At 39.3% G+C, this 23,805-nt stretch overlaps 1 protein-coding gene and 1 pseudogene across 2 annotated transcripts in view; both read right to left on the minus strand.

The window, feature by feature from the left end:
- EML6 (EMAP like 6) overlaps positions 1 to 23,805 on the minus strand; it is a 297,843-nt gene that overhangs the window by 176,693 nt on the left and 97,345 nt on the right. The gene's annotated exons all lie outside the window — the stretch shown is intronic.
- On the minus strand, positions 20,467 to 23,070 carry LOC114045131 (annotated as a pseudogene).

Consider the following 23,805-nt stretch of genomic DNA (forward strand, 5'->3'; position numbering starts at 1 on the left):
ATTTGTTGAAAACTTAAAATATGAACTCTTCATTCATGACAAAACAGATGAATTAACCTAAAGCCCCAAGTATTTTTTTAGTGGAGGACTTGCTTGCTATTTGGCCTAATGGACTCTGTCTCAGAATTTTATTCTGTCTTTGAAGCTTCTAGGGAGGAGAAGCAGGGGAAAAAATCCATTTTGCACATCATTTGCAGGGTCGGGGAGGGGCAGGCAGTGTCTAGCATAGACATCTCGAACTGGACATCAAATACACAGCTAAGACTCAACATTTCCAAAACAGAATTTATTGACTCTTCCCCAAACCCTCCTCTCCTCCTTCCCTAGGACTGCAGAGGGCACCACCATCCTCCCAGTCTCTCAGGCTTACAACCTAGGTGTCATCTTGGCTTCATCTCACTCACCAAGCTATTGCTAAGGATTTTCAATTTCACCTTCATAATATTTCTCAAATATTTTCTTCTCTGATTCCATCACAACTCTGGTGCAGGCCCTGATCACTTCATATAGGAACTATTGCAGTTACCTGCCAGAGGGTCTAGCTGCCACGGGTTGCCAAAGTGATTTTCCTAAAGCACAGATCCTAAGTCACCCCCCCCCATCAAATGAGATAATATTTGTAAAAACTGCTTAACACAGTAGCTGGTATATAGTAGGTGCTTCTCCTTCCCCACCAACTCTGTAAACCCCAGATCAAATACAAAACCCTCTAGTTGGCATTCAAAGCCCTTCATAACCTAGGCCCCTCGTTCCTTTGCAGTTTTCTTACACCTTACCCCCTGCCACATATTCTTTAATTCAGTGACACTGGCCTCCTGACTGTTCCCACAAACAAGACCCTCCATCTGTCATTTTCTCTGGCTGTCCCCCATGCCTGGAATGCTTTCCCTTCTTAACTCCCCTTATTGACTTCCCTGGCTTCCTTCAAGTCTCAACTAAAATCTCATCTTCTACAAGAAGTCTTTCCCAATCCCTCTTTATACTAGTTACTTCCCTCTCTTGTCCTCTATTTATCATGTTTATAGTTTGTTTGTAACATATATGTTACCTTGTTGTATTCCATGTTCGATTGTAAGCTTCTTGAGGGCAAGGGGTATCTTTTGCCTCTTTTTATTTCTCCAACGCTTAGTACAGTGCCTGGCTCATAGTAGTCACTTAATAAGTGCTCACTAACTGATTGACTAGAGAGACTTATCCTAGGGTGCCTTCTCTCCCTCCACTCCCTTTCTCCAGGACTCTGGGGGTGCTCCTGCTGCTGCTGTATGGTGGCAAGCCGAACCGATGGTTTGGCTAGGGACTATAAGGAGCTGACAGGTGTGGTTTGAATTGCCAGGGCTCCCTGAGTCTCCGACTACTTTTCTCTGCCCACAGAGAGGATTAGCTCAAAGTCCCCTAATTCTCAACTAAACTGGGATGTCCCCAGATAGCTCTGTCTTGTTTCCTGCTCAGTTTAGGGAGGAAGAGCCAGGGATCCAGGAATACAGTCCTTCTGGGCTTCCAGCCAAAAGCAGCCAGTGCTCATGTCATTTACTTTCTGATGGTCCTCCTTTGCATTTTTCTGTCTGTCCGTGTTTTGATAAATGAAAATTTAGTGACCACCTAAATCTTGTTTGTGCCATTAGTGCTGGAACTGAATAGAGTTTTGGTGAAAGGTCTTTGACCCTTTAAAGAGATGGGAGACCAAAGAAGAGATATGAGAAGACACTCCTTCTTGCTTCTTTGCAGGAGCAGGGGGCTCTGGGTGTAGAACATTGCATTTGTTGTCGGGCTTTTGACATGTGGCTAAATTTCATTAATCTGTTTTCTTCCCTCTTTTTATTTCTAAAAAAGCTTGCTCTCTTGGAGGTGGAAGAGAAAGGGGTGCATTGAGAAATAGGCAATATAAAAACAATCAATAAAATTATTTTTAAAAAGAAAGAAAAGTCAGTAATAGTCCCAGATAACAGCATACCTCTCTCCTTTAGGTAGAGAGTCATGGGGTAAAATATTGCATACATTGAGAGATGTGCTCAGTATATGTTAAAAAGTAAAATTCAATTCCAAGGCTGGGAGTTAGAGACAGGACTTTGAGCATACCCAGGAATTATGTTGGTGCAAAAACAAAAAAAAATCAACTAAACTTATTTAAAAAAAGAAAAAGAAAAAGAAAAAAAGAGAGAGAGGAGACATCATCCCCTTTCCTTATAAGCTGAGGTTCAGAGGAAGAGTCAAAGAGACCACTTGGATTCTTATGAAGAAGAGGGCCTATAATCCTAAACTTTAAGTATTCTTTAGAGCAAACAGAGAAGTCTTGAAGCAGATTCAAGCCTGGAAAGTATAAGGCTCACTTGCAGTGAGTATTAGGATTGGGGTGTAGGGTGGGGGCTCTGGGTGCTGTGTCTTTCTGCTGTTATTTTATCCTGATTCAGTATGGCTGTAGATAGCTATAGCTAGTCAAGAGGTAAGAGTTGTCCTCTTGACTGGACAAATGTTTAACTCAGTTCTATTCCTCATCCATAAAAGTTCAAGTTATCTATGAAACCTCAATCCAACACTGTTATACATGGGATCTTCATTCACGTTATATATTATATAGAGAGATGTACTTTTCTTATTTCACTTTATAATTGTTAAATTAGAATTTGTTTTCCAAAATAATTTAAAATTGTAATGACCAAATCTCTATCACTGAAACTAAAAATTAATGAGTATTTCAATAAAATTTCATATTTATTGAGAAATCTTAGGACTCACATGACACTTTGATACTTTACCTACCTTGTCCATGTCACTGATAATAAGGTACTATGCCTTCTCTGCTGGGCTAATCCATTTCTAAGAGACAAACACCAGGCCTATCCTTCCTAAGGTCCTAAAGTTGAATATCTACTTAAACACATTCCAAACTTCCCAAAAGATAACTCCTTTCTGACTCTCTTCAATCCAAGGATTTCCTTAGTCCTGAGTACATAATAAGGGGAAGGAAACAAATATTTATATGGTACCTACTATGTGCCAGACACTATGCTATGTGTTTTACAAATACTATCTTACCTTATTCTCACAATAATGGTGGAAAGTCAGTATAATTGTTATCCCCAATTTTACAGTTGAGGAAACCAGAAAAAATGTCTTTCTTCACTATCAGATCCAAAGACTATTTCCAATATGGCAGATTAATGGATACCAGGCCCTGATTGCACCCACACAACCCACCTGATGAAATTATAGGATGCAAGGGGCAGATAAGAAAAACAATGAGATGTGAGGGCATACCCTATTCAGACTGTGAATGGCCCACATTCCCAGTTTGCCAAGGGCACGAAATTTTGATTGGCCCACTTTTCACTTTGTATAGAGTGTATCTTTTTGAGACACTGACTAGGTCACTTTCATATCATAGGACCAGAAAATTTGTAGGAAGATTGGCAGAGATAATGGGATTTCCTACGTATTTCTCTCTCCTCCTACCTCTACTCCTACTCCCATCAGCTATGGGGTCTTACAGTAGAAACATGTAGCTATAGGAGTTCATTTTCAAAGAAAAGTTGAATTAGTGAAAGAATCTAGCTCCCAAAATAAGAATTATATTAATGAAATGACTTGATATTTCAACAAGTCCTAGGATATGGGCTCCTCTTCTTTCCAAAAGATCATCATAGTACCTAAGGCCAAGATTTCAGGGGAGCCTGAAACTAGAGACTGTAGGAATTACTGCCAAGGAACAAAGATAGTGGACCCAGAGAAGAACAGTGAGAGGGACATGAGAAGACACCAGAGGATTCAAGGAAACTAGAGGTACAATTTGCCTTGATACATGTTCCCTTATAGGTATGTCTTTCCAGTTGGGACCTCTGTGGTTTTGACTGTTTTCATTGACACTGTATGTATTTATGAGAGGGTACATCCCAGATTTATGGGGGAGACACATTTCTGTTACTGTTCTAAATATTCCATTTTAGTAAATGCATTTGCTTTGAGCTAATTATGTGTTCTCACTGACTAGAAAAAATGCAAATGCCTCAAGGAGACTGATGAGTTATAATTTAGGAATGTGGACCCATGGAGTGTATTGAAAAAGGAATCATTTCCTAGGGGGCCCAATCTAAGAGTAAATATATGTTGGGGGGAGGAAGTTCTAGAAGGAGAGCTATACTTAAATCTTGGGTTTTAAAGAACTGTGATAGGAATGAAGGGAGAGACAAATAGGACTAGGTTTCTGACTTCAAGACCTCACAATCTCTTTGTAGATTACATTATGCTAATTGCATCAAACCTCAGAACCCTGAAGAGCCTCCTGAATGAGACCTGGAATCATTGAAGTTTAGCCTGATCAAGCAGACAAGAAATACCAAGTGGATGAAGAATGCCTGTTCAGATTACAATCCATATTTGGATAGATAGACTAGAGAATCTATCCATCAATCAGTCATTTAACATTTACTAAATGCCTCCTATGTGGCAGGCACAATGTTAATCTCAGGGATGTACAAGGAGGCAAAACACAATTCATGTCCTCAAGGAGCTCACAATCTAAGAGGGCAGACAACAAGCAAACAAATATGTAAAAACAAGCTATATGCAGGATAAATAAGAAATAATTAAGAGAGGGGAGGCACTACAATTAAGAGGCATGGAGAAAGACTTCATGTATAAGGGGGAATTTTAGTTGAGACTTGAAGGCAGCCAGGGAAGTCAGTAGGCAGAGTTGAAGAGGGAAAGCATTTCAGGTATGGAAGACAGCCAAAGAAAATGTTGAGAGTAGAGAGATGAGGTATCGAGGGTGGAGCCAAGATGGCAAAGTAAAAGCAGTGACTTGTTTGAGCTCTCCCCCAAACACCTCCAAATACCTGTAAAAAAATGACTCTAAACAAATTCTAGAACAGCAGTACCCAACAAAAAGACAGAACGAAACAAATTTCCAGCCCAAGACAATCTGAACGGTTGATTGGAAAGGTCTATTGGAAAGGACCAGGCTGGGAGAGGAGTACAGCTCAGTGTGGGCCACACAGGCAAAAAACAGGCCTCAGCAAACCTGGAGCAGGCCTCAGAGGACTGAATCAAGGGGAGCTGTAGCGGTTTTCAGACTTCTCAACCCAAAGATAACTTAGAAGGTCAGTAGGAAAAGTCTGTCTGATCCCGGTGAGAGAGGAGGTTGGTCTGGCCCTAATCCTGGTACATCCCCAGGGCGGCAGCTGTGGGGGAATCAAGTGGCTGTTCAGAGGGGAATTGTGGGGATCTCTTTGCTGGTGCTGAGGGAGAATTCTCTTGCTTTGCCTGTGCTTGGATCTGGGTGGCAGTTCTAGGTGGCAGTCCTGGAGTGAAGAGGAATGCTGGCATGGTGGAGCTTATAGTGGTGGTGGAAAGGGAATTCTCCTCACAGTTCCAAGGCAGAAAAGAGTGCTTGTGGTCACTCATGGACCACAGCCCAGGCCAGGAAAGAAGTAAACACCTCACCCTTGATTTTATCACCTTGGAAGACCTGAAAATTTACAGGTCCCTAGAAGTATCTCTGAAAACAGCTGCACAAAACCCCCAAAGCTTGGGACAATACATTCTCCACACTGGAAACAGACTCCTACCTTAACAAAGAGTTTAAAACTCAAGTAATTGACTGGGATCATGAGCAAACAGCACCAAAAAATCAGACCATAGAATCTTTCTTTGGTGACAAACATACAACCAGCAGAAGACAACAAATTCAAAGCTCCTACATCCAAAGCCTCCAAGAAAAATATGAATCAGTCCCAGGCCATGGAAGAGCTCAAAAAGGATTTTGAGAAGCAAGTAAGAGAAGTAGAGTAAAAACTGGGAAGAAAAATGAGAGTGATGCAAGAAAATCATGAAAAACAAGTCAACAGCTTGCTAAAGGAGACCCAAAAAAATACTAAAGAGAATAAAACCTTAAAAAATAGACTAACCCAAATGGCAAAAGAAGTCCAAAAAACCAATAAGGAGAAGAATGCCTTAAAAAGCAGAATTGGTCAAATGGAGAGATAGGTGTCTTGTTCCTAAAACAGCAAGCGGGCCATTGTCACTGGATTAAAGAATAAATGGCATGGAGTAAGATGGAAGAAGCTAGAAAGAGAGGTAGCGGTTAGGCTATGAAGGGCTTCAAATGCCAAACAGAGGTCTTTGTATTTGATAGGTGATAGGGAACCACTAGAGTTTATTGAGCATGGGGATGGACATGGTCAGACTTACACTTTAGGAAAATCACTGACTGGAGGATGGATTAGGGTGGGGAGAGATCCAAGGCAGTAGATCCACCAACAAGTTATTGCAATAGTCTAGGCATGAAGTGATGAGGGTCTAGGGTCCTACAGTCCTAGGAGGCACTTTTCCTCTCTCCTCCCCTAGGGTTCCATCTTTGATTCTTTGTTCTAGATGGGACCCCCTCCCCAATAGCCTTTTCTTGAACTTTAATAATAAAGACCAATTTATAACCCTTTAAAAAAGTGGTGGAAGAGTGGGGGCAGTGCCAGATGAGAAAAGGCAGTGTATTCAAGAGAGGGTACAAAGATGAAGTAAATAGGCCTTGACAACAAATTGGACATGTAAGAAACAGTGAGGAATCCAGGTTGACTCCTGGGTTATGAGCCTGAGGGACTGGGAGGATGATGGTACCCTCTACAGTAATAGGAAAGGGAAGAAGGGGAAAGGGTTTAGGAGGAAATACTATATGTTTCCTTTTGGACACTGAGTTTAAGATGTCTATCCAATTCAAGATGTTTCAAAGTCAGTTGGAGATGTGAGATTGGAGGTTAGCAGTAAATTCAAGAATCATCAGGATATATACCTAGGACAGATGGTACAGATGGACAATAACTTGGACCCAGATTTGAAAAGGTGGAAAAGAACAGGTTGAATTGCCTTTGGAAAATTGTGAAGTTCCCATAATGACCTCAAGCTTCCCATGAAAGCAAAAACCCAGCTTTTTAATTCCAACATTCCATTAGTCATGCTGCACAGCTGCAAGGTAGGGACATACAGATTTTTGAAGCATTAAAGCTGAATATCACACAGAGAGTAATGAAGGGCATATAGTGGGATGCAACATATAATAATTATCATTTATATAGAGCTTTAATGTCTGCAAAAATCCTTTACAAATGTTATCCCATTTGATCCTTACAACCCCCTTGGAAGATAGATGCTATTATTACGTCCATTTTGTAGATGAGGAAATTGAGTCAGATAGAGGTTAAGTGACTTACCCAGGGTCACATAGTTAGTGTCTAAGGCTGAATTTGAATTCAGGTCTTCTTGACTCCAGGTCCAGTGGTCTATCTAACATATCACCTAGCTGCTTCAATGTATAAACCATGAGGAACTCTGAATTTCAGGAGTAAAAGATGTAATCAAGGAATTATATCATAGGAAGAGAAGATGAACTAGTTACAAGGCAAAGGCAAGGAATGACAGGTGGGCAACCAGAGGACCTCACTAGCACCCTCACCATGTGACAATGTTGGGTAGACCCCCTAAAGTGAAATTATGGAAAAAAATGGACAAGAGTCACAAAGATGGGCAGGCAAAGATTGGTTGCCCCATCAGTGACTTCACATGTCTAGTTGAGTATTTGAGAAGTAAAAAATAAAATGTGTTGGGTATAAGAGATATAAACAATGTACTGTATTCTTACAATTTAGAGAATGAAGAGATTTCTCCAGTGAGGAGCATGAGGGGAAGGATTCACGGAGGAAATAACATGAGATGAACCTTGAAGTCAGGAATTCAAAATATAAAGGTGGTGAGAGGAAGGGCAAATGAAGAAAACAATATGAGAAGAGACAGAAAGGCAGGAATCAATCAATCAAACAGTATTTTATTAAGTGCCTAGGATGTGTCAGGCATTGTACTAGGCAAGAGAAAAGCAAGGATTGGGTTTAGCAGGGGTGGGGAACCTGCTGCCTTCTAGGTCCTTGGGTGCAACCTTTTGACTGAGTCCAAATTTTACAGAACAAATCCTTTTATTAAGGGGGTTTGTTCTGTGAAGTTGAACTTGAAGACCTAGAGGGCCACATGTAGCCTTGAGGCTGAAGGTTCCCCACCCCTGGTTTAGAGGACAGTAAAGAATCCAGTTTGACTGAAGTGTAAAATATGTTACAGAGAGTAGTGGGATATTGGAATGGAAAGATAGCTTGGAACCAGATTGTGCAGGTTTTCAAATGCCAGGCTAAGGAACTTAGACTTTATTTAGTAAGCAATTGCAAAAGACTGAAACTTTTGAGCAGGGGACTGATGCAATCAGGGGCTACAGTAGGAATTCAATTCACCAAACATTTGTTACATATCTTTCATATATAAGGCATGGTACTATGAACTGGAGAAACAAAACTTTAAAATGCGACAGTCCCTGTCCTCAAAATGTTTACATTCTTTGAAGGAAACAACATGTCTGCAAGTAAAATAAATTATAAAGTGACAGAAACAAAGAAGAGATACAGAAGAAAAAAAAAGACTGCTCTGGGAAGATTTGAAGAAGAGGTACTGCTTTCAACTGGGGAGGGGAGAAGATGGAGATCAGGAAAGGCTTCATGGAGGTGACACTTGAGCTGGGTCTTGAAGGAAGATATAGATTTCAATAAATAGAGATGAGGAAGGACTATGTTCCAGGTATGGAAGAGGGTTTCTGAATACAAAGAGGAAGGATATAACAGCATATGATTCAAGGAAGACTAAACAGCTAGTAGTTTTATTTTTCTAGAGAACATGGAATAAGTGAAAGGGAGTAATGTGAACTATACCTAGAAAGGTAGGTTGCAGCCACGTTGTGGAAGATCTTAAGTGCCAGGCTGCATTGAATATTGAAGCAAAGATTTAGAGACCCTATGAATCATCTGGTTCTTCTTTTTCACCTGTAGGAATGAGCAATTGGAAATGCTTGCTCTAAAATGCTCTAATTTCCTTTATCTTGAAATCTGGTTCCAAGCTATCTTTCCATTCTAATATCCCTCTACTCTCCATAACATACTTTACACTTCAGCCAACCTGGACTCTTTACGACATATCTTCTAAATCCAATATAGGAATCCTATAAATCACCTAGTTCTTCTCTTTTATTTAATAGATAGACTTCCCTAAGGTGACATAGGCAGTTGGCAAAGCCAGGATTAAAATCCAGTTCTTTATACTCTAAATTAGCTGCTTTTCCCTCTGTATCACTTTGCCTCCCAAGGAGTTCACATTTTATCCAATAGGCAGTAAAGAATCATTTAGGAGCAGCATAACTATGGAAACTTTAGGAAGGGAGAACCATAGGGGGAGAAACTATAAGAGAAATTATTTTCCTCCTTCCCAGGGCAGTTTGGGAAGGAGGATACTAGCAGTCACAGGTCTTTTAGACTAGTCCCAGTAAGAGGTGATGAGGGACTTAGCCAGGGTAACAGCTTTGTAAGTAAAGAAAAGGGGAAAGAAAGAGAGAGGGTGGAGGCAGAATTGACAAGACTTGGTAATTGATTGGATGAAGAAGGTAAGAAAAGGAAGAGTCAAAGGTGACTCTGAAAAGTATGGATGATAAGAGAGTGACAGAACCATTAACAAAAATAGGGAAAGTGGAAGAAAGGACAGGTTCAAAAATGTTGAACTAGGAGAGGAGAATGGAGCTGGCTAGATAGATCTGGGAGGCACAGGTACAGAGGCAGTAACAATTGATGGGAGTAAAGAAGAAGACCAAAGGTAAGAGTGTAGGTAAACATAGAAGATCGGTGATACTTAAATTCAGGAGATGGAAAGAGGATGATGAACTAGCATAGAAAGAGCAAACAAGTAGGCAGAGTATCAGAAAGAGAAGTATCATGGAAGCTAAGGGAGAAGAAAGTGTTTAGGAGGCAGAGATGGTCCACGGTGTCAAATGATGCAGAAAGATCAAGGAAGATGAAAAAGCCATTGTATTTAGCAATTAAGGGGTAGTTGGTGACCACTGAGAGAATAGTTCTGAAGTGGAGTGGTCAGGAACCAGGTTGTAAGAAATCAAGGAATGAATTGGATTCTATGAATATGGAGGAAGTAAAAATTTAGATTACTCTTCCTAGAAGTTTAGCAAGGAAGGAGAAGAGAGAAAGCATGATATCTTATGAAATTGTAAGTTGAGGGCAGTTTCTTTAAGGTAGGGGAGAACCAGTATGTTTATAACAGAGAAGGAGCCAATAGAGAGGGAGAGACTGAAGATCAGAAGGGGAAAGATTAACAAAACTAGTTCCTTGGAAAGATGGGAGAAGAGAGATTCAAATGAATGGGTTAACCTTGGCAAAGAGAGTCACTTCATTCCTGGATCCTAGAATGAAGAGAAGACAAGAAAAGGTATAGAGATTTTGAGGTGGGGCTGATAAGGGAGTTCACAATGGATAGTCTCAGTCTTAATTAATGGGGGTACGGTGGGAAAAGGATATAGTATTAAATGTTCTTAGAGCCAGAAGGGAACTTAGTGCTCCGTTAGTCCAATTCTCTCATTTTACATATAAGGAAATTGAGGCCCATCTAGAGAGGTTAAGTGGCTTCCCCAAAGTAGTAAGTAGAAGACCTAGAATTTGAACCTAGTTTCCCTAAATCCAAATCTAGCACTCTTTCCACTGCACCATGCTGGTGATCTGCAGATTGAAAGAGGTGAGAGGACAGAGAAGGTTTGGAACAGCCACTGTGGTGAATTCCAGGGAGAAAATCAGAGACTAATGAAGGTTCAGTGGTGAGGAACCAGGGATAATTAATAACATGAACTGGTAGTGAATCTGGTCAGCATAGTTTGTGATAATGGTGAGGTCTAAGATATAATCACCATGGTGAGATTGAAATATACTTCTTAGCTATGTGACCCTGGGCAAGTCACTTGACTTCTATATATCTTAGTTTCCTTATCTATAATATGGGATAATAATAGCACCTACTCCAGGACTATTGTGAAAATAAACTGAGCCAGTATTTGTAAAGTACCTTGCATACCTTAAAGCACTACATAAAAGTTAGTGATTATTATTATTCTGTCTCTAACATTTTATAAATTTCCAATTCTCTACTTTGGTACTTTAAACAAAGTCTTTACAAATTTTTTATTGGAATTACAATTTTATCAGTGCAGGGAAGTTCTCACAAGGAAACTCCTTCAGTAGTTGCAGGTTGGTAAATGTTCTATATTTGATAGTCTTCAGGAATTCCTGGTACATTGACAAGTTAAAATGACTTGCATTGGGTTACATGGCTAGTTTGTGTCAGATGTGGAACTTAAACTCAGGTCATCCTGATTAGAAAATCAACTCTCTCTTCACTAAGACACATTTTATTTCTTAAAACACGAAATACACATGAAAATTGAAATAGTAATTTTATTTATCATTAGAAAATATTTCTGTGCACAGCATATGTCTTACATATCTAAATACATTCAGAGTAATAGGATTCTATGCACACAAAAATACGGTAGTCTGAATATTTTTTTAACTCTTTGCACACAATTCTAACCCTATTCAAAGACTGATTTTCTTGATACATTCTCAAAGGATCTTACTTGGTTTGCATAATTTCAGGGTTTCATTAAGAAGATATGGAAATGCATTGCACCAGCATAGCAATGATTTCGACTTTACTGATTGTTGCTAAAGTTAACTGAACCAAAAAATGAGTTCCAGATTTTAAAATAACATGGAATTTACATAGAATTTTAATTACATTTAAGTACTCATTTGGAGCACAAATTTTACTTTACTGTTTCAAAACTTTACTGTTTCAAAAGTTCAGCTCCCTTTTGACTGAAAGATCTCCATGCACAGAAAAGAAATGTGAACTCTGGTGGTATATGAGAAGATTGAAGGAGGGATGAAACACGAAGAAGCGAAGGATGCAAATTTCCCCATCCCCTTCCCAATTTTAACACCTGATACTGTATTTTGAGATTGTGGAAAAGTAGCAGCATGATAGAAGGCAGAGGATCTCATATCTCACTCAAATACCCCATAGTGACTTAGAGATGCACCACTCTACCAAAAGATAGAAAGAATTACCCCTAGACTCTCCCTCTCAACCCAGAAATCCACGGAGGGATCACTAAAGTCCTGCAGAGGAGCAGGTTAAGGACAAAGCTCAGAGAGTGGAACACAGGGGGACTCCTGGAGCCTTCTGGGCAGTTCCAGTGCTCCCTGCCCAAGCCATGCTTTCTCTGAGGTCAGGGCTCCAGAAAAACTTTGGGGGCTTCTGGATGGTCCAGTAGGGAATTCCTACCTAAGCCAAGCAACACTTACACTTAGCCCAAGCCTTCTCCAAACCCTTGGCTGGCTTCCTGAGCCTAGCTCCAGAAAAAGCAGTATTGGGGCATTCTGAGTAGTTCTAGGATAGCACTCCCACCTGAGTCAAACAGAGCTTAAAGTCAATCTAGTCCCAATGGAGTATGGATTCATCATTTGCCTAGCAGAGACCTCAGGAGGGTGTAAGTCCTAGTAAGTGAATAGTGACCCCATAACAAATCTAGGTAAAGCTGGGGGAAAAATGTCCTGGATGCAGACACTATATAGGAGTCGCTAGAGAAAATAAAACTAGATATACAGGATGGAAAAGCTAAAGAGGAAAGAATGAAAGAAAAACTGCCACCTTAGAACAGACGGCAGAAAACCTCACTCAAAAACTGAATACCTTAAAAATTAGAATGGGCCAGACAGAAAATATCAATGCAATAAGAAAATAAGAAATATCAAAACAAAACCAAAAGATTGAAAGAGGAAAAAGACAGAAGAAAATCTAAGAAATATAATTTTTTAAAAAAATGACTTAGACAACAGGTCAAGGAAAAACATTTTGAGAATTATAGGAATATTTGACAACTATGTTTAAAAAATCTGGATACTCTATTTCAAGAAATTATACATGAAAATTCCCCCAAACTTATAGAACCAGGGGGCAAAGCAAAAACAGAAAGATTCAACTGGTTACTTATGAAAAGAAGCCCCCAAATGAAAACTCTTGGGAATATCATAGCCAAGATCCAGAACTTCTAAGACAAAGGAAAAATACTACAATCATCCAAAAAGAAAGAGTTCAAATATCAAGGAGTCAAAATAACAATTACATAAGACTTATCAGCTGCCACTCTAAGAAGAGGAAAGCTTAGAATATGATATTCCAAACTCCATCCAACAAGGTTAAGTATAATCTTACAAGGGGAAAAAAGTAAGTCTATAAGAGAATAATCAATTGTCAAGTATTCCTGATGAAAAAGCCAGAACTGAGTAGACATTTGGAAATGAAAATGTTGCCACCAAGAGAAACACAGAAAGGCAAATATTTCTTTAACTTAAAGAGCATGAAATATTTATATGTTATTGGTGGGGAGGGTAAGAAACAAATGTCTTCTTGGAACCCTTATATCTTTAAAGGTAATAGAAAAAGGCTAAAATGACAGAAGGTCTATGGATAGTTTTCTTCTGTTTTAATGTCTTAGGAGTAGACCAAAATGTGAGGGACAGGGATTATACTGTGGAGGAAAAGAAGAAGACAGGGAGAAAAGTCACTATTGCATAATAGAGGTGCATAAGATGAAGAGTATACAGTCATGGAGGAAGGGATAAAGAGGAGAAATGGTCATCCCATGAACCTCACTTTGATCTGAATTTGAATAAATTAAGGTTGAACACAATTACACACATAAAAATTTCAGTATAGAAAAATACTAACTTCAAAAGGGAAATACAAAGGAACAGAGACAAGGGTGGGTCACAGAGAGGAGGCTATGAGGGAGGGCCAGATTGGTAAAGGAATTATCATAAGCAAAGCAAATTAAAAAATTGAAGGAAGTGATATAAAAGGAGGATTAAAAGGAAAGAAAGAAAAGAGTAAAAACCTGAAATCAGGGATAGGAAAAAGAAAAAAAGAGATTAATCAGAAAGGAAAAAGGTTGTTTCATTTTTAAGATCACAACTGTCAGGCAAACTTCCTCTCCTCTATCACTTTCTTTTTTCTAAGAAGGGAAGTGGAAGCAAAGAAGAAAAAAGTTTAAGAGGACAGAAATAAGGGAAATATACAATTAATAATCATAATCATGAGTATGGATGGGCTAAACTCACCCACCAAATGGAAGAAGATACTAAAATGGATTAGAAAGTAGAATCTGACAATATGTTGCTTACAAGAAACACAATGGAAACACTAAAATTCACATATAGAGTTGAAATAAAGGACCAGAGCAAAATCCGGTATGCTTCAGCAGAATTTAAAAAAGCAGAGATAACAATCGTTTCATATAAGGATATAGATAAAATAAATAAATAAATAGGGAAATTATGCAAAAAGGAATTATAGATAATGAATCAATATTAATACTTTATATATTAAGCTAATAACATAAATTCTTGTAGGAAAAGTTAATTGAATTAGAGGGAGAAATAGGTAATAAAAGTATTATCATGGGGGGCCTTTCAGACCTAGACAAAACTAACCAAAAGATAAACAAGAAAGAAGTTAAAAACCTGAACAGAATTTTAGAAAACTTAGAAATTATAGATCTCTGGCAATTACTGAATGGGAATAGAAATGAATTTACATACTTCTCCTTGGTATATATAACCTTTACAAAATTTTACCATGTATTAGGGACTAGAAATCTCAGTAAAATATGTAGCAAAGCATTAATACTAAACATGTAATTTACTAATAATAGTGCAATAAAAATTATATTCAATAAAGATAAATTTAGGGATACCCACTACTATTTCTTGGTATATATACAATGTCAGATCTACTGCTCCTAAGCACAGATCTGACTCCCTTTGGGGAAGGTCACCTAGCTCTGAGGTCAGAGAATCAGAATTGTTGGTTGTTTCCTTTTCCGGTCCCTACACTTTGGCAGGCCTGTCCCTGCTGGATTTGCAACTTTACCCCTTCATTCCCTTAGTACAAGCCCCAGCTGAGTCCCTGGGCTGGGAATCTCTGCATCCACTCTTCAGTTTCCATCAGCAGCTCTGCTTGGTTCCTACTCCACAGAACCTCCCTCAGAATAAGGCAATCACCTGAAATCTCATCCTCATCCAGTTTGACTTGGTTTTTGAAACTCAACACCTTCTCTACTCCCTCTACTGCCCCTCCTGATCAAAGAGCTAGAGGGTGAAGGGATAAACTCCTTGTAAAGCTTTCCTTTATAGTGGGCTTAGAACTTTCCAGGTAACGATCCATTTTTCATTAGCAGCTCTACTTGGTTTCTACTCCATGGACAAACTGGCCCCCAAGTTCTCTTTTGTGTACTGTCTTCCTTTATTAGATTATAAACTCCTTAAGGGCAGGGACTGTCTTTTTCTTCTTTGTATGCTCAGTACTTAACACAATTCCTGCAAAGAGTAGATACTTAATAAATGTTTATTGAATTGAATTGAAAATCTGCTTTCTTGGCTAGACCTGACCCCAGTGCCCACAGACCTGAGTCTGTCTCCCTATTCTGACTTGGTCTGGAAAATGACTTGTTGTGATTTTTCCTTGGATTTCCTGATCGTGATTCAGTCTGGTGTTCTTTCTAAGTCTTTGTTAAAGTAATAGTGGAGGAGGCCTGGGTTATGTTGCTTTCTCTTACTGCACCATCTTTGCTGACTATTCCCAACTTCCACATTACTGTCAGGAGCACCACCATCCTCCCTGTCCCCAGGTGTGCAACCTTGGTGTCATCCTTGACTCCTCACTTTCATTCATCCCACACACTCAATCCATTGCCAAATATTGTTAATTCCATCTTCACAACACTTCAAGTGTATTTTCTCTTGTCTTTATTCACATAGCCACAACCTTTTTACAGGTGTTTGTCACCTCTCTCCTGAACTATATTGCAATAGCCTTCTATTTGTACTCCCTGTATCATTTCTTCCTGTTCCATCCCATCCTCTACATTGCTGCCAAAATGATTTTTTTTGGTAAACGGTATTTTATTTTTTCAATTACATGTAAAGATAACTTTCAACATTCATTTTTTATAAGATTTTGAGCTCCAAATTTTTTCTCTCTCCCTCCCACCCTTCCCCCAAGATGGCAAGCATTCTGATATAGGTTATTCATATGCAATCATGTAAATATATTTCCACATTTGTCATTTTGTGAAAGAAGAAACAGAACAAAAAGGAAAAGCCACAAAAACAAAAACAAAATAAAAGTGAAAACAGTATCCTTCCATCTGCATTTACACTCCATAGTTCTTTCTCTGGATGTGTATAGCATTTTCCATCATGAGTCTTTTGGAATTGTCTTGGATCATTGTATTGCTGAGAAGAGCTAAGTCAATCATAGTTGATCATCACACAATGTTGCTGTTACTGTGTACAATGTTCTCAGGGTTCTGCTCACTTCACTCAACATCAGTTCATGTAAGTCTTCCCAGTTTTTTTCTGAAATCTGCCTGCTCATCATTTCTTATAGCACAATAGTATTCCGTTACATTCATATATCATAACTTGTTCAACCATTCCCCAATTGATGGGCATCCCCTCAATTTCTAATTCTTTGCTACAAAAAGAGCTGCTATAAATATTTTTGTAAATGTGGTCCTTTTCACTTTCTTATTATCTCTGTTGGGATACAGACCGAGTGGTAGTGGTATTGCTGGATCAAAGGGTATGCACAGTTTGGTTGCCCTTTGGGCATAGTTCCAAATTGTTCTCCAGAATGATTGGATCAGTTCACAACTCCACCAACAATGAATTATTGTCCCAATTTTTCCCACATCTTCTCCAACATTTATCATGTTCCTTTTCTGTCATATTAGCCAATCTGATAGGTGTGAGGTGGTACCTCAGAGTTGTTTTAATTTGCATTTCTTTAATAAATAAATAGTGATTTAGAGAATTTTTATATGACTGTAGATAGCTTTAATTTCTTCATCTGAAAACTATTTGTTCATATCCTTTGACCATTTATCAATTGAAGAATGTCTTGTCTCTTTATAAATTTGACTCAGTTCTCTATATATTTGAGAAATAAGACCTTTATCAGAAACACTGGCTGTAAAAATTGTTTCCCATCTTTCTGTTTTCCTGTTAATCTTGGTTGCATTGGTTTTATTTGTGCAAAACCTTTTCAATTAAATGTAATTAAAATTATCCACAAAACTATTTTCTTAAAGCATAGATCTGGTCATCTCACTACCCAATAAATTCTAATGGCTCCAAATTACCTCTAGGATCAAATATATATCCTTCTACTTGGCATTTAAAACTCTTCACAGCTTGTTCCCTTCCAGTTTTTCCAGTCTTTTAATTACTCCTCACTACCTATTCTATGGTCCAGCCATCCTGGTTGTTCTTCACAAAAAATGCTCCATCTCCTATCTCTTTTTCTTTACATTGGTTGTCTCCCATGCCTGGGATACTCTCCCTGTTAGCCCTTGATGCTTAGAATTCCTGGTTTCCATTAAGACGCAGCACAATGGCTGGCACATCTTAAGTGCTACATATTAGTTTTATTATTGTTGTTGCTATTGTTGTTGTTATTATTATTACAAGCGATACCTCCTCCAAGAGGCCTTTCCCAGGCCTCCCCCCACCACAGTCGTTAGTCCCTCTAAGGCTAATTCTACATTTAACTTGAATATATTGATTTATAAATGTTGTCTTTCTTCAGAATATAAACTCCTTGAGGGCAAAGGAGGTTTTTGCCTTGTCTTTGTATATCCAGTGACACAATGACTAGCACATAGTAAGTGCTTAATAAACATGTATTGATATAGATATATATGTATATATATGCATGTATATTTGTGTGTATATATGTGCATGCATGTGTGCATGCATGTGTGTGTGTCTGTATACAAAATAGGCTGCTAGGTGGTGCAGTGGATAGAACACTGGACCTAGTCAGGAACATCTGAGTTCAAATCTAGCCTCAGACATGGTGACTGAGCAAATCACTTAACCTCTCCTTGCCTCGGTTTCCTCATGTGTAAAATGGGGATGATAATAATAGCACCTACATCCCAGTATTATTGTGAGGATCAGATGAGATCATATTTATAAAATGCTTACCACGGTGCCTAGCAGATAGTGGGTGTTACATAAATGTTAGCTATTATTATTAATACAGATTATATATCATATATATATGGTGGGGGTCCATCTCCATCCTAATTAATCACAGAAGGCCCAAGAATCTTGATTGAATCAGTCAATTATTCAAAAGTAAACTAGGTGTGAATAAGTTCTTAGTCAATTTGAAGGGATCCTAGGAACTTTCAATCATTTGATGAAAGCAGGTGATACTACACAAGAAATACAGTTATCCTTTCCATATCGAGGAGTTTAGGGGCACAGTGCCCCAGCAATCTGGAAAATCTGTATAAATTTTTTTGGCCCTCCCTTCATACCAGAGAAGAAGTCTGAATTTTTTTCTTTCATGGGGTGTTTATAGTACTTTATTGTAAAATTTGGGTTAAGTATTTGGTCACAGACTCTGTGTCATCTGCTGGCCTTTGTGCATTGTCTGCGGCTTCGACAAAACACCCCAAATGTTCCCATTTAATTTCTTATGTTGACCTGCGATATACTGAAACCACAATGGGGAAAGTCGCAACATGGAAGGGATAACTGTACCTTGTTTAGTTGAAGAGAATCAGACATAGCCATGGAGCTATGTATAAAAACAGCATGCTAATTCAAAGCCAGTTAGTTGAGTGGTGGTTGAATTTAGCATTGAAGGACTGCAGAGAGGAAATTGCCTTTGTTGGGGGGAGAGAGGACAAAGCTTTTTCCTCTTCCTCCCCACCTCAAATGACCAGGTGAAAACCCTGTGGATTTCAAAGATATGAAGTTCCCACCTGCTTTAATAGCAGCATCCTTGGAGTAAGCAGCTGATAGCACCATCTGCACTGGGAGTTGGGGACTCTAAAAAGGGTATGAATTCTAGTGAGACACCAATACCTAGAGGCCTCTAGGCTTCTAAGTTTAATAGGTGGAGCAGTGGACAGAGCACTGGCCCTGGATAGAGCACCAGCCCTGGATTCAGGAGGACTTGAGTTCAAATCAAGCCTCAGACACATAACACTTACTAGCTGTGTGACCTTGGGCAAGTCACTTAACCCTATTGCCTAGCCAAAAAAAAAAAAAAAGAAGTTTAATAGGAAAAAAGACTCACCAAAAATTGAAAGGTAACACATAACAGTATAACATTATTAATTGCACCCTGCCTAGGCCATTCCTCATTAAAGTGAGGCAGTTCAAGCTTTATTGAACGTATTTTACATCTGCCTCCCATGCTTGGCATTGTCTCACTCCTCATGTCTACCTCCTGGCTTCCCTGGCTTCCTTCAGGTTTCAGCAAAAATCACACCTTCTTCAAGAATCCTTTCCTGATTCCTCTTCATGCCTTTCCTCTGATGTTGTTTAATCATTTTTCAGTTGTGTCTGACTCTTTGTGACCCCATTTGGGGTTTTCTTGGCAAAGATACTGGAGTGGCTTGTCATTTCCTTCTCCAGCTCATTTTACAGATCAGGAACTGAGGCAAACAGGGTTAAGTGACTTGCCCAGGGTCACACAGCCGGTAAGTGTCTGAGGCCAGATTTGAACCCAGGAAGAGGAGTCTTTTTACTCCAAGCCTGGCACTCTACCTAATGTGCAACCTAACCACTCCCAAAAATAAAATTTTAGAGATTCATTGTTCAACCATATCTGACTCTTTGTGACCCCAAGGATCATACTGTCCATGGAGTTTTCTTGGCAAAGATACTGGAGTGGCTTACCATCTCTTTCTTCAGTGGATTAAGGCAAATAGAGGTTAAGTGACTTGCCCAGAGCCACACAGCTAGAAAATATCTGAGGCTGGATTTGAACTCAGGCCTTCCTAACTCCAGGCCCAATGCTCTATCCACTGAGCCATCTACATGCCTCTTCCCTCTGTTGATTACCTCCAATTTATTTGGTATATATATATATATATAGATATATATAGATATATATGTATATATATATATGTGTGTGTGTGTGTGGTGTATTTTACACACACACTCACATACACACACATACATATACATATATATATATATAGAGAGAGAGAGAGAGAGAGAGAGTACATGGTTGTTTGTATAGTTGTCTCCCCTAAATGAGCTCCTTGAAAGCAGGTTTTTTTTAATTTTTGTTTTGTCTTTTGCTTCCCCCCCCTTCTTTCTATACCTAGTACTTAGCATATAGTAAGCACTTAATAAATGCTTGTTGACTCATTGTACAATACCAGGGAGTTCAATGTTGATGTTAGGTTGTACTTCTAGGTCTCTTGGGAAAAACTTGCCATTCAACTAGCTAGAGCATCATAAAAAAAGACTCTGAGACAGTCATCCAGAAACTGTACTGTATACTAACAACTAGGCTCTGAAACTACTCACAAGAATATTTTAAGTCCTTAAATCATTTGTTATAAATTTAGTTTTATAATCTCATTTCTAGTGCCCTTAATTAGTACAAAAGACCCCAAAATAAGTAAGAAATCATTAGGTTTGTGTTGTAGTAACCGATAAAGGTAGATTTTTAAACAAATGACACACGGTGGTTAGAGATTTTATATTGGAGATTTTATACATAAAATTAACATAGTTATCCAGCTGACAGATTAGATCAAACTAAGTGCTCATTCAGATCTCTAAAGGATTCAACACTCTAGTGTACGCTGATTTTTGTATTTACTCATATACAGTCTTGTATGGAATGGGAGTTCAGATTCCTCAATACCAAAACTATTGATCTTGTGCTCAATGTTTTCTTTTCTTTCTGAACAAATGAAACAGTCAGCCCCAGAAATTTCCATCTTCTAGTTGGCCATTATTAATTTTATGGAATCCAATCTTTATATCAAGCAGGGAGATTCAGCACATCATTCTGTGTCTACCTAGTGATTACAGTAAGCGTTCGCTCTTTGGCAATAAGGAAACAATACCCATTTGTTAACAACATTCCCTCTCAGGAGTCACATAGCACTCTGTTTTACATCTCTAACACATATATCACGTAACAGAGAAATAGATGTTCCCAGAGAATAGAATGCTGGGCTTAGAAAAAACTAGGTTCTAATCTCCCTTTTGTCACTTGTTAGCTAGGTGACCATGGCCAAACCGCTTCATCTTTCTGAGCTTCTGTTTCCTCCTCTGTCCAATGTAATTAGTAACACCAATAGTACATCCTTCACAAGATCATTGTGAAGGACATAATGTATGAATGGAAATAATGTGTATAAAGCACATTATTAGTAGCAGTAGTATGATTATAGTTATTTCTAGGTCTTATATTTTATACCTCAATTGACTCGTTTAAAAACCAACCCTGATAAAACCAAGTACATAGGCAGGAAACATTGCCCATAGGGCATATTGCATACAGACAGCTTGGAGATCAGTGAGGTATTAGAATATATTTACCTCTGTCACCAGCACCAGCAGGACAGTATCATTGCCCAGAAGACACAAAATGATACAAATTGGTTTCAGTTATGTCTGCACAGCACTGACCAGTGATAAGGAACCCATGGAGAACAGGGCAAAAATGATCAGTTCCAAAATACTATTGAAAATTATGCATACAATGGAATATTATTTCTTGTTTCCTTTCTGCAAGTTCTGTCTTTGTATCCAAATTGTAAATTTCTTAAGAGCAATGACTCATATTTAAATCAATTCAGTATATATTAAATGTTAGTTCTATGAAACAGCACTGCATTATATTTCTTTTGTAGCACCCATGCCACTTGGCACATGCTTGTAGGACAAAATATGGAAATCACTTTTCTTCACTCAGTGCAAATAATACAAGATTTGAATGTTGGTCAGTTTTCAAATTATCCTTGTTTACTGTTTAACTTACAGCTTTCTGATGAGTTTTTTAGTTGCATCTCCAATATGATGCTGATTCTTGTCATGTGCATTTATATATCTGATCTGAGCAAGGCATTGAAGATAGCAAAAATGAAAAAACAATATTACCTGACTTCAAGGAATTTATCATTCTCTATGGGGGATAACAGTGGCAAAGGAGATATGGAGATAAAGTGTTCTAGGAAAATTTAAGAGAGGGCACGATCACTTTCAGTTGGAGGAATAATAAGGGCAGTCTCTAAGAAGGAAATGGCATCTGAGCTGGATCTTGAAAAAAAGACATAGTTTTCAAGAGGCAAAGCTAAAGAGGGATTATGTTCCAGGCAAAGGAATGGGCTGCAGAGAAATGCAAAGAAGAACGACCCAGCAGACATTAAGCTACACTGGGAAAAGGCCAGTAGTTCAGTTTTGCTCTATCAAGGAACGCATGAAAAGGAAGAAAAAGTATGTTGGAGACAAAACTATGGAGACTTCAATGATAACTGAAGACTTCGGCATTTTATCTCCTAATCTACTTAATAGTATGTGAAATAAGACACACTAAAAACACGGCCAACAGAACAAATAAGGATATTGACAGGACAACCTCAGCACGCCATGAGAAGCTCTGTGGTGGCACTGAAATATCAGAGGTGATAGTCATTTGGACGGAGGCGTTCTTCTGCAGATAACTCAAAAGGTCCTTTCCCTCTGGTTCTTTAATCATCACAGCAACGATATTTTCAGTTTCGTACTACATGGTGACTACGTTTTCATTATTGTTATAGATGACTGCCGCAACCGCATTGTGGAAAGCTGCCCTGGATACTTTCTCCTGAAATGTACAGTTTCCCCTCTGCACCGGAGCAATCCATTGTTTCAAGTCCGCAGGGACTCGGAAATGGGTTTTAGGATGGCAGCCGTGGAGATTCGAGGTCTCCTGCAGCGGCTGCGGGGCCAGCAATCGCCCTTTCACCCCCACCAGGAGCGAATGTGCACCGTAGCGGGCATCGTGGATAAAGAAGGTGAGGGGATCACCCTGGCCAGGCTCTTGCACGGTCACACTGATGAGGGCGGTGTGGTGCTCCTGCCTGGCGCTGGCCATCCAGGTCAGCCCGAAACCCCAGTGCAACAAGGTCACCAAGGCTGCCTGAAGCCCCCCCGCAGCTCCTGACTACGCCCACCGGACATCCTCCACGCTTCACTCTCCTCTCTAATGGGACCGAGTGACCTCACAAGCCAGAGCCGGGGTTAGGGGTGTCTTTGTGTCTTCTCAGCGGGCAGCGTCTCATCACGTAGCTCAGAAAGGCACAAGACCTAGGGGCAACGAGCGTACTGGGCGTGGCTGTGCGGAGGTTGGGAACAGTTTTAGAGAGGCTTCTCGTCAGTCCCCGCCCCAATTCCAAACCCTACTGACCCAGGGTGCTTCCCGCTGCAGAAATGCTTTCCTAAAATCCAGCGCGAACCTTTGGCAGAGAGAACTTTGGACAAATCGAACTTTTCTGAAGATCCTGGGAATGCTGCCCAATTGGCCTTGTCCTAATACCTTAGCACTTGACAGGAGAAAGGTTTACTAAAAGCCAGGCTGCAAATATTTCAAAAGTCAGACCTTGCCAAAAACAAGCGGCCCCATCCCTTTCTCCTTTTTGAATCACTGAATACGGGGATTTCTCAACTTTCTCGAGATGAAAAAAGCACATTCATCAGGCACATTACAGTAACATAGTCATTGCTTCCAGTAACTTGTCCCGTCAGAACCTGATGTATAAGAATGAATGCCCCAAGCCTGGCTTAGACAAGGTAACTTGAATAAACCTATTGGTTCCCAATCATTTAGCTTATTTTGTAGTCTTCTCTTAATGTCTGATCCTGGAGGAAGAGCTGCTTTTTCACTTTACATTTACACTTACAGAACATATCCAAAGATTCCCCCCAAGACTGGACTGAGAAAACTGCTTCTCTGAACCCATAAGTGATTCCACAAAGAGATGTCTTCCCAAGGCTTCAATTTGTCAAGGCTTGCTTGGTTGATGAGTTTCTC

This window comes from Vombatus ursinus, unplaced genomic scaffold (genome assembly GCF_900497805.2).
Source record: "Vombatus ursinus unplaced genomic scaffold, bare-nosed wombat genome assembly UNPS02014778.1, whole genome shotgun sequence".
Classification (NCBI taxonomy): domain Eukaryota; kingdom Metazoa; phylum Chordata; class Mammalia; order Diprotodontia; family Vombatidae; genus Vombatus; species Vombatus ursinus.